The sequence below is a fragment of the Carassius carassius genome, unplaced genomic scaffold, assembly GCF_963082965.1.
Source record: "Carassius carassius unplaced genomic scaffold, fCarCar2.1 SCAFFOLD_60, whole genome shotgun sequence".
Taxonomy (NCBI): domain Eukaryota; kingdom Metazoa; phylum Chordata; class Actinopteri; order Cypriniformes; family Cyprinidae; genus Carassius; species Carassius carassius.
Window position 1 is genome coordinate 442,501 of NW_026775084.1, and position 10,000 is coordinate 452,500.

The window sequence follows — 10,000 nt, forward strand, 5'->3', positions numbered from 1 at the left end:
GCATTGACTCTTTTTTTTTTTTTTTTTTTTTGCTAGATTATTAGACAATTAGTGAAAAGTTCCAAAACTACTAAACAGGCCCAAACCTGTTTCGGTTTTCTAAGACTGGGCATTGACTCTTTTTTTTTTTTTTTTTTTTTACTTATGCAAAACTCTTAGATAATTACTGAAAAATTCCAAAAGTACTGGGCTGCAAAGAGAGGGCTATTTAAAGATCAGCCACTATAACTGCCAGTGCATTATATAAGTAGAGAAGGAAACCTAAAAGCTTACAGCACCTGGTATTCCCAGGCGGTCTCCCATCCAAGTACTAACCAGGCCCAAACCTGCTTAGCTTCCGAGATCAGACGAGATCGGGCATAGCCATGCTGGTATGGCCGTAAGCGAACGAGGCTGCAAAGAGAGGGCTATTTAAAGATCAGCCACTATAATCGGTATTTCCAGGCAGTCTCCCATCCAAGTACTAACTGGGCCCAAACCTGCTTAGATTCTGAGATTGGGCATTGACTCTTTATTTATTTAAAATTTTTTTTGCAAATTTATTACATAATTACTGAAAATTTCCAAAAGTACTAACCTGGCCCAAACCTGTTTCGGTTTTCTAAGACTGGGCATTGACTCTTTTTTTTTTTTTTTTTTTATTTATGCAAAACTCTTAGATAATTACTGAAATATTCCAAAAGTACTAGGCTGCAAAGAGAGGGCTATTTAAAGATCAGCCACTATAACCGCCAGTGCATTATATAAGTAGAGAAGGAAACCTAAAAGCTTACAGCACCTGGTATTCCCAGGCGGTCTCCCATCCAAGTACTAACCAGGCCCAAACCTGCTTAGCTTCCGAGATCAGACGAGATCGGGCATAGCCAGGCTGGTATGGCCGTAAGCGAAGGAGGCTGCAAAGAGAGGGCTATTTAAAGATCAGCCACTATAATCGGTATTTCCAAGCAGTCTCCCATCCAAGTACTAACTGGGCCCAAACCTGCTTAGATTCTGAGATTGGGCATTGACTCTTTATTTATTTAAATTTTTTTTTTGCAAATTTATTACATAATTACTGAAAATTTCCAAAAGTACTAACCAGGCCCAAACCTGTTTCGGTTTTCTAAGACTGGGCATTGACTCTTTTTTTTTTTTTTTTTTTTTTTTTTTTTGCTAGATTATTAGACAATTAATGAAAAGTTCCAAAACTACTAAGCAGGCCCAAACTTGTTTCGGTTTTCTAAGACTGGGCATTGACTCTTTTTTTTTTTTTTTTTTTTTTTTGCTAGATTATCAGACAATTAGTGAAAAGTTCCAAAACTACTAAACAGGCCCAAACCTGTTTCGGTTTTCTAAGACTGGGCATTGACTCTTTTTTTTTTTTTTTTTTTTTATTTATGCAAAACTCTTAGATAATTACTTAAAAAATCCAAAAGTACTAGGCTGCAAAGAGAGGGCTATTTAAAGATCAGCCACTATAACCGCCAGTGCATTATATAAGTAGAGAAGGAAACCTAAAAGCTTACAGCACCTGGTATTCCCAGGCGGTCTCCCATCCAAGTACTAACCAGGCCCAAACCTGCTTAGCTTCCGAGATCAGACGAGATCGGGCATAGCCAGGCTGGTATGGCCGTAAGCGAATGAGGCTGCAAAGAGAGGGCTATTTAAAGATCAGCCACTATAATCGGTATTTCCAAGCAGTCTCCCATCCAAGTACTAACTGGGCCCAAACCTGCTTAGATTCTGAGATTGGGCATTGACTCTTTATTTATTTAATTTTTTTTTTTGCAAATTTATTACATAATTACTGAAAATTTCCAAAAGTACTAACCAGGCCCAAACCTGTTTCGGTTTTCTAAGACTGGGCATTGACTCTTTTTTTTTTTTTTTTGTTTTGCTAGATTATTAGACAATTAGTGAAAAGTTCCAAAACTACTAAACAGGCCCAAACCTGTTTCGGTTTTCTAAGACTGGGCATTGAATCTTTTTTTTTTTTTTTTTTTTTTATTTATGCAAAACTCTTAGATAATTACTGAAAAATTCCAAAAGTACTAGGCTGCAAAGAGAGGGCTATTTAAAGATCAGCCACTATAACCGCCAGTGCATTATATAAGTAGAGAAGGAAACCTAAAAGCTTACAGCACCTGGTATTCCCAGGCGGTCTCCCATCCAAGTACTAACCAGGCCCAAACCTGCTTAGCTTCCGAGATCAGACGAGATCGGGCATAGCCAGGCTGGTATGGCCGTAAGCGAAGGTGGCTGCAAAGAGAGGGCTATTTAAAGATCAGCCACTATAACTGCCAGTGCATTATATAAGTAGAGAAGGAAACCTAAAAGCTTACAGCACCTGGTATTCCCAGGTGGTCTCCCATCCAAGTACTAACCAGGCCCAAACCTGCTTAGCTTCCGAGATCAGACGAGATCGGGCATAGCCATGCTGGTATGGCCGTAAGCGAACGAGGCTGCAAAGAGAGGGCTATTTAAAGATCAGCCACTATAATCGGTATTTCCAGGCAGTCTCCCATCCAAGTACTAACTGGGCCCAAACCTGCTTAGATTCTGAGATTGGGCATTGACTCTTTATTTATTTAAAATTTTTTTTGCAAATTTATTACATAATTACTGAAAATTTCCAAAAGTACTAACCTGGCCCAAACCTGTTTCGGTTTTCTAAGACTGGGCATTGACTCTTTTTTTTTTTTTTTTTTTTTTTTATTTATGCAAAACTCTTAGATAATTACTGAAATATTCCAAAAGTACTAGGCTGCAAAGAGAGGGCTATTTAAAGATCAGCCACTATAACCGCCAGTGCATTATATAAGTAGAGAAGGAAACCTAAAAGCTTACAGCACCTGGTATTCCCAGGCGGTCTCCCATCCAAGTACTAACCAGGCCCAAACCTGCTTAGCTTCCGAGATCAGACGAGATCGGGCATAGCCAGGCTGGTATGGCCGTAAGCGAAGGAGGCTGCAAAGAGAGGGCTATTTAAAGATCAGCCACTATAATCGGTATTTCCAAGCAGTCTCCCATCCAAGTACTAACTGGGCCCAAACCTGCTTAGATTCTGAGATTGGGCATTGACTCTTTATTTATTTAATTTTTTTTTTTGCAAATTTATTACATAATTACTGAAAATTTCCAAAAGTACTAACCAGGCCCAAACCTGTTTCGGTTTTCTAAGACTGGGCATTGACTCTTTTTTTTTTTGCTAGATTATTAGACAATTAATGAAAAGTTCCAAAACTACTAAACAGGCCCAAACCTGTTTCGGTTTTCTAAGACTGGGCATTGACTTTTTTTTTTTTTTTTTTTTTTTTGCTAGATTATTAGACAATTAGTGAAAAGTTCCAAAACTACTAAACAGGCCCAAACCTGTTTCGGTTTTCTAAGACTGGGCATTGACTCTTTTTTTTTTTTTTTTTTTTACTTATGCAAAACTCTTAGATAATTACTGAAAAATTCCAAAAGTACTGGGCTGCAAAGAGAGGGCTATTTAAAGATCAGCCACTATAACTGCCAGTGCATTATATAAGTAGAGAAGGAAACCTAAAAGCTTACAGCACCTGGTATTCCCAGGCGGTCTCCCATCCAAGTACTAACCAGGCCCAAACCTGCTTAGCTTCCGAGATCAGACGAGATCGGGCATAGCCATGCTGGTATGGCCGTAAGCGAACGAGGCTGCAAAGAGAGGGCTATTTAAAGATCAGCCACTATAATCGGTATTTCCAGGCAGTCTCCCATCCAAGTACTAACTGGGCCCAAACCTGCTTAGATTCTGAGATTGGGCATTGACTCTTTATTTATTTAAAAATTTTTTTGCAAATTTATTACATAATTACTGAAAATTTCCAAAAGTACTAACCTGGCCCAAACCTGTTTCGGTTTTCTAAGACTGGGCATTGACTCTTTTTTTTTTTTTTTTTTTATTTATGCAAAACTCTTAGATAATTACTGAAATATTCCAAAAGTACTAGGCTGCAAAGAGAGGGCTATTTAAAGATCAGCCACTATAACCGCCAGTGCATTATATAAGTAGAGAAGGAAACCTAAAAGCTTACAGCACCTGGTATTCCCAGGCGGTCTCCCATCCAAGTACTAACCAGGCCCAAACCTGCTTAGCTTCCGAGATCAGACGAGATCGGGCATAGCCAGGCTGGTATGGCCGTAAGCGAAGGAGGCTGCAAAGAGAGGGCTATTTAAAGATCAGCCACTATAATCGGTATTTCCAAGCAGTCTCCCATCCAAGTACTAACTGGGCCCAAACCTGCTTAGATTCTGAGATTGGGCATTGACTCTTTATTTATTTAATTTTTTTTTTTGCAAATTTATTACATAATTACTGAAAATTTCCAAAAGTACTAACCAGGCCCAAACCTGTTTCGGTTTTCTAAGACTGGGCATTGACTCTTTTTTTTTTTTTTTTTTTTTTTTTTTTTTGCTAGATTATTAGACAATTAATGAAAAGTTCCAAAACTACTAAGCAGGCCCAAACTTGTTTCGGTTTTCTAAGACTGGGCATTGACTCTTTTTTTTTTTTTTTTTTTTTTTTTGCTAGATTATCAGACAATTAGTGAAAAGTTCCAAAACTACTAAACAGGCCCAAACCTGTTTCGGTTTTCTAAGACTGGGCATTGACTCTTTTTTTTTTTTTTTTTTATTTATGCAAAACTCTTAGATAATTACTGAAAAATTCCAAAAGTACTAGGCTGCAAAGAGAGGGCTATTTAAAGATCAGCCACTATAACCGCCAGTGCATTATATAAGTAGAGAAGGAAACCTAAAAGCTTACAGCACCTGGTATTCCCAGGCGGTCTCCCATCCAAGTACTAACCAGGCCCAAACCTGCTTAGCTTCCGAGATCAGACGAGATCGGGCATAGCCAGGCTGGTATGGCCGTAAGCGAATGAGGCTGCAAAGAGAGGGCTATTTAAAGATCAGCCACTATAATCGGTATTTCCAAGCAGTCTCCCATCCAAGTACTAACTGGGCCCATACCTGCTTAGATTCTGAGATTGGGCATTGACTCTTTATTTATTTAATTTTTTTTTTTGCAAATTTATTACATAATTACTGAAAATTTCCAAAAGTACTAACCAGGCCCAAACCTGTTTCGGTTTTCTAAGACTGGGCATTGACTCTTTTTTTTTTTTTTTTGTTTTGCTAGATTATTAGACAATTAGTGAAAAGTTCCAAAACTACTAAACAGGCCCAAACCTGTTTCGGTTTTCTAAGACTGGGCATTGAATCTTTTTTTTTTTTTTTTTTTTTTATTTATGCAAAACTCTTAGATAATTACTGAAAAATTCCAAAAGTACTAGGCTGCAAAGAGAGGGCTATTTAAAGATCAGCCACTATAACCGCCAGTGCATTATATAAGTAGAGAAGGAAACCTAAAAGCTTACAGCACCTGGTATTCCCAGGCGGTCTCCCATCCAAGTACTAACCAGGCCCAAACCTGCTTAGCTTCCGAGATCAGACGAGATCGGGCATAGCCAGGCTGGTATGGCCGTAAGCGAAGGTGGCTGCAAAGAGAGGGCTATTTAAAGATCAGCCACTATAATCGGTATTTCCAAGCAGTCTCCCATCCAAGTACTAACTGGGCCCAAACCTGCTTAGATTCTGAGATTGGGCATTGACTCTTTATTTATTTAAAAATTTTTTTGCAAATTTATTACATAATTACTGAAAATTTCCAAAAGTACTAACCTGGCCCAAACCTGTTTCGGTTTTCTAAGACTGGGCATTGACTCTTTTTTTTTTTTTTTTTTTATTTATGCAAAACTCTTAGATAATTACTGAAATATTCCAAAAGTACTAGGCTGCAAAGAGAGGGCTATTTAAAGATCAGCCACTATAACCGCCAGTGCATTATATAAGTAGAGAAGGAAACCTAAAAGCTTACAGCACCTGGTATTCCCAGGCGGTCTCCCATCCAAGTACTAACCAGGCCCAAACCTGCTTAGCTTCCGAGATCAGACGAGATCGGGCATAGCCAGGCTGGTATGGCCGTAAGCGAAGGAGGCTGCAAAGAGAGGGCTATTTAAAGATCAGCCACTATAATCGGTATTTCCAAGCAGTCTCCCATCCAAGTACTAACTGGGCCCAAACCTGCTTAGATTCTGAGATTGGGCATTGACTCTTTATTTATTTAATTTTTTTTTTTGCAAATTTATTACATAATTACTGAAAATTTCCAAAAGTACTAACCAGGCCCAAACCTGTTTCGGTTTTCTAAGACTGGGCATTGACTCTTTTTTTTTTTTTTTTTTTTTGCTAGATTATTAGACAATTAATGAAAAGTTCCAAAACTACTAAACAGGCCCAAACCTGTTTCGGTTTTCTAAGACTGGGCATTGACTCTTTTTTTTTTTTTTTTTTTTTTTGCTAGATTATTAGACAATTAATGAAAAGTTCCAAAACTACTAAACAGGCCCAAACCTGTTTCGGTTTTCTAAGACTGGGCATTGACTCTTTTTTTTTTTTTTTTTTTTTTTGCTAGATTATTAGACAATTAGTGAAAAGTTCCAAAACTACTAAACAGGCCCAAACCTGTTTCGGTTTTCTAAGACTGGGCATTGACTCTTTTTTTTTTTTTTTTTTTTTACTTATGCAAAACTCTTAGATAATTACTGAAAAATTCCAAAAGTACTGGGCTGCAAAGAGAGGGCTATTTAAAGATCAGCCACTATAACCGCCAGTGCATTATATAAGTAGAGAAGGAAACCTGAAAGCTTACAGCACCTGGTATTCCCAGGCGGTCTCCCATCCAAGTACTAACCAGGCCCAAACCTGCTTAGCTTCCGAGATCAGACGAGATCGGGCATAGCCAGGCTGGTATGGCCGTAAGCGAAGGAGGCTGCAAAGAGAGGGCTATTTAAAGATCAGCCACTATAACTGCCAGTGCATTATATAAGTAGAGAAGGAAACCTAAAAGCTTACAGCACCTGGTATTCCCAGGCGGTCTCCCATCCAAGTACTAACCAGGCCCAAACCTGCTTAGCTTCCGAGATCAGACGAGATCGGGCATAGCCATGCTGGTATGGCCGTAAGCGAACGAGACTGCAAAGAGAGGGCTATTTAAAGATCAGCCACTATAATCGGTATTTCCAGGCAGTCTCCCATCCAAGTACTAACTGGGCCCAAACCTGCTTAGATTCTGAGATTGGGCATTGACTCTTTATTTATTTAAAAATTTTTTTGCAAATTTATTACATAATTACTGAAAATTTCCAAAAGTACTAACCTGGCCCAAACCTGTTTCGGTTTTCTAAGACTGGGCATTGACTCTTTTTTTTTTTTTTTTTTTATTTATGCAAAACTCTTAGATAATTACTGAAATATTCCAAAAGTACTAGGCTGCAAAGAGAGGGCTATTTAAAGATCAGCCTCTATAACCGCCAGTGCATTATATAAGTAGAGAAGGAAACCTAAAAGCTTACAGCACCTGGTATTCCCAGGCGGTCTCCCATCCAAGTACTAACCAGGCCCAAACCTGCTTAGCTTCCGAGATCAGACGAGATCGGGCATAGCCAGGCTGGTATGGCCGTAAGCGAAGGAGGCTGCAAAGAGAGGGCTATTTAAAGATCAGCCACTATAATCGGTATTTCCAAGCAGTCTCCCATCCAAGTACTAACTGGGCCCAAACCTGCTTAGATTCTGAGATTGGGCATTGACTCTTTATTTATTTAATTTTTTTTTTTGCAAATTTATTACATAATTACTGAAAATTTCCAAAAGTACTAACCAGGCCCAAACCTGTTTCGGTTTTCTAAGACTGGGCATTGACTCTTTTTTTTTTTTTTTTTTTTTGCTAGATTATTAGACAATTAATGAAAAGTTCCAAAAGTACTAACCAGGCCCAAACCTGTTTCGGTTTTCTAAGACTGGGCATTGACTCTTTTTTTTTTTTTTTTTTTTGCTAGATTATTAGACAATTAATGAAAAGTTCCAAAACTACTAAACAGGCCCAAACCTGTTTCGGTTTTCTAAGACTGGGCATTGACTCTTTTTTTTTTTTTTTTTTTTTTATTTATGCAAAACTCTTAGATAATTACTGAAAAATTCCAAAAGTACTAGGCTGCAAAGAGAGGGCTATTTAAAGATCAGCCACTATAACCGCCAGTGCATTATATAAGTAGAGAAGGAAACCTAAAAGCTTACAGCACCTGGTATTCCCAGGCGGTCTCCCATCCAAGTACTAACCAGGCCCAAACCTGCTTAGCTTCCGAGATCAGACGAGATCGGGCATAGCCAGGCTGGTATGGCCGTAAGCGAAGGAGGCTGCAAAGAGAGGGCTATTTAAAGATCAGCCACTATAATCGGTATTTCCAAGCAGTCTCCCATCCAAGTACTAACTGGGCCCAAACCTGCTTAGATTCTGAGATTGGGCATTGACTCTTTATTTATTTAATTTTTTTTTTTGCAAATTTATTACATAATTACTGAAAATTTCCAAAAGTACTAACCAGGCCCAAACCTGTTTCGGTTTTCTAAGACTGGGCATTGACTCTTTTTTTTTTTTTTTTTTTGCTAGATTATTAGACAATTAGTGAAAAGTTCCAAAACTACTAAACAGGCCCAGACCTGTTTCGGTTTTCTAAGACTGGGCATTGACTCTTTTTTTTTTTTTTTTTTTGCAAGATTATTAGACAATTAGTGAAAATTTTCAAAAGTACTAACCAGGCCCAAACCTGTTTCGGTTTTCTAAGACTGGGCATTGACTCTTTTTTTTTTTTTGCTAGATTATTAGACAATTAGTGAAAAGTTCCAAAACTACTAAACAGGCCCAAACCTGTTTCGGTTTTCTAAGACTGGGCATTGACTCTTTTTTTTTTTTTTTTTTATTTATGCAAAACTCTTAGATAATTACTGAAATATTCCAAAAGTACTAGGCTGCAAAGAGAGGGCTATTTAAAGATCAGCCACTATAACCGCCAGTGCATTATATAAGTAGAGAAGGAAACCTAAAAGCTTACAGCCTGGTATTCCCAGGCGGTCTCCCATCCAAGTACTAACCAGGCCCAAACCTGCTTAGCTTCCGAGATCAGACGAGATCGGGCATAGCCAGGCTGGTATGGCCGTAAGTGAAGGAGGCTGCAAAGAGAGGGCTATTTAAAGATCAGCCACTATAATCGGTATTTCCAGGCAGTCTCCCATCCAAGTACTAACTGGGCCCAAACCTGCTTAGATTCTGAGATTGGGCATTGACTCTTTATTTATTTAATTTTTTTTTTGCAAATTTATTACATAATTACTGAAAATTTCCAAAAGTACTAACCAGGCCCAAACCTGTTTTGGTTTTCTAAGATTGGGCATTGACTCTTTTTTTTTTTTTTTTTTTTGCTAGATTATTAGACAATTAATGAAAAGTTCCAAAACTACTAAACAGGCCCAAACCTGTTTCGGTTTTCTAAGACTGGGCATTGACTCTTTTTTTTTTTTTTTTTTTTTAATTATGCAAAACTCTTAGATAATTACTGAAAAATTCCAAAAGTACTGGGCTGCAAAGAGAGGGCTATTTAAAGATCAGCCACTATAACCGCCAGTGCATTATATAAGTAGAGAAGGAAACCTAAAAGTTTACAGCACCTGGTATTCCCAGGCGGTCTCCCATCCAAGTATTAACCAGGCCCAAACCTGCTTAGCTTCCGAGATCAGACGAGATCGGGCATAGCCAGGCTGGTATGGCCTTAAGCGAAGGAGGCTGCAAAGAGAGGGCTATTTAAAGATCAGCCACTATAACTGCCAGTGCATTATATAAGTAGAGAAGGAAACCTAAAAGCTTACAGCACCTGGTATTCCCAGGCGGTCTCCCATCCAAGTACTAACCAGGCCCAAACCTGCTTAGCTTCCGAGATCAGACGAGATCGGGCATAGCCAGGCTGGTATGGCCGTAAGCGAACGAGGCTGCAAAGAGAGGGCTATTTAAAGATCAGCCACTATAATCGGTATTTCCAGGCAGTCTCCCATCCAAGTACTAACTGGGCCCAAACCTGCTTAGATTCTGAGATTGGGCATTGAC

The 10,000-nt window shown here is 38.8% G+C and overlaps 17 non-coding genes and 1 pseudogene across 17 annotated transcripts; all 18 read right to left on the bottom strand.

Moving 5' to 3' along the window:
- Positions 1–266: 266 nt before the first annotated feature.
- Positions 267–385, bottom strand: LOC132135697 (5S ribosomal RNA). The gene has a single exon (XR_009430626.1). It is a non-coding gene; the product is annotated as a 5S ribosomal RNA (ribosomal RNA).
- Positions 386–766: 381 nt separating this feature from the next.
- Positions 767–885, bottom strand: LOC132136545 (5S ribosomal RNA). The gene has a single exon (XR_009431404.1). It is a non-coding gene; the product is annotated as a 5S ribosomal RNA (ribosomal RNA).
- Positions 886–1,498: 613 nt separating this feature from the next.
- Positions 1,499–1,617, bottom strand: LOC132136546 (5S ribosomal RNA). Its single transcript, XR_009431405.1, has one exon. It is a non-coding gene; the product is annotated as a 5S ribosomal RNA (ribosomal RNA).
- A 494-nt stretch (positions 1,618–2,111) lies between these two features.
- LOC132136547 (5S ribosomal RNA) lies at positions 2,112–2,230 on the bottom strand. The gene has a single exon (XR_009431406.1). It is a non-coding gene; the product is annotated as a 5S ribosomal RNA (ribosomal RNA).
- An 84-nt stretch (positions 2,231–2,314) lies between these two features.
- LOC132135548 (5S ribosomal RNA) lies at positions 2,315–2,433 on the bottom strand. Its single transcript, XR_009430486.1, has one exon. It is a non-coding gene; the product is annotated as a 5S ribosomal RNA (ribosomal RNA).
- A 386-nt stretch (positions 2,434–2,819) lies between these two features.
- Positions 2,820–2,938, bottom strand: LOC132136548 (5S ribosomal RNA). Its single transcript, XR_009431407.1, has one exon. It is a non-coding gene; the product is annotated as a 5S ribosomal RNA (ribosomal RNA).
- Positions 2,939–3,530: 592 nt separating this feature from the next.
- On the bottom strand, positions 3,531–3,649 carry LOC132135698 (5S ribosomal RNA). The gene has a single exon (XR_009430627.1). It is a non-coding gene; the product is annotated as a 5S ribosomal RNA (ribosomal RNA).
- Positions 3,650–4,030: 381 nt separating this feature from the next.
- On the bottom strand, positions 4,031–4,149 carry LOC132136549 (5S ribosomal RNA). Its single transcript, XR_009431408.1, has one exon. It is a non-coding gene; the product is annotated as a 5S ribosomal RNA (ribosomal RNA).
- Positions 4,150–4,761: 612 nt separating this feature from the next.
- LOC132136551 (5S ribosomal RNA) lies at positions 4,762–4,880 on the bottom strand. Its single transcript, XR_009431410.1, has one exon. It is a non-coding gene; the product is annotated as a 5S ribosomal RNA (ribosomal RNA).
- A 494-nt stretch (positions 4,881–5,374) lies between these two features.
- On the bottom strand, positions 5,375–5,493 carry LOC132136552 (5S ribosomal RNA). The gene has a single exon (XR_009431411.1). It is a non-coding gene; the product is annotated as a 5S ribosomal RNA (ribosomal RNA).
- Positions 5,494–5,874: 381 nt separating this feature from the next.
- LOC132136553 (5S ribosomal RNA) lies at positions 5,875–5,993 on the bottom strand. The gene has a single exon (XR_009431412.1). It is a non-coding gene; the product is annotated as a 5S ribosomal RNA (ribosomal RNA).
- Positions 5,994–6,708: 715 nt separating this feature from the next.
- On the bottom strand, positions 6,709–6,827 carry LOC132136554 (5S ribosomal RNA). The gene has a single exon (XR_009431413.1). It is a non-coding gene; the product is annotated as a 5S ribosomal RNA (ribosomal RNA).
- An 84-nt stretch (positions 6,828–6,911) lies between these two features.
- On the bottom strand, positions 6,912–7,030 carry LOC132135700 (5S ribosomal RNA). Its single transcript, XR_009430629.1, has one exon. It is a non-coding gene; the product is annotated as a 5S ribosomal RNA (ribosomal RNA).
- A 381-nt stretch (positions 7,031–7,411) lies between these two features.
- Positions 7,412–7,530, bottom strand: LOC132136556 (5S ribosomal RNA). Its single transcript, XR_009431414.1, has one exon. It is a non-coding gene; the product is annotated as a 5S ribosomal RNA (ribosomal RNA).
- Positions 7,531–8,132: 602 nt separating this feature from the next.
- On the bottom strand, positions 8,133–8,251 carry LOC132136557 (5S ribosomal RNA). Its single transcript, XR_009431415.1, has one exon. It is a non-coding gene; the product is annotated as a 5S ribosomal RNA (ribosomal RNA).
- Positions 8,252–8,947: 696 nt separating this feature from the next.
- Positions 8,948–9,064, bottom strand: LOC132136278 (5S ribosomal RNA; annotated as a pseudogene).
- A 491-nt stretch (positions 9,065–9,555) lies between these two features.
- Positions 9,556–9,674, bottom strand: LOC132136247 (5S ribosomal RNA). Its single transcript, XR_009431144.1, has one exon. It is a non-coding gene; the product is annotated as a 5S ribosomal RNA (ribosomal RNA).
- An 84-nt stretch (positions 9,675–9,758) lies between these two features.
- On the bottom strand, positions 9,759–9,877 carry LOC132136558 (5S ribosomal RNA). Its single transcript, XR_009431416.1, has one exon. It is a non-coding gene; the product is annotated as a 5S ribosomal RNA (ribosomal RNA).
- Positions 9,878–10,000: the final 123 nt, after the last annotated feature.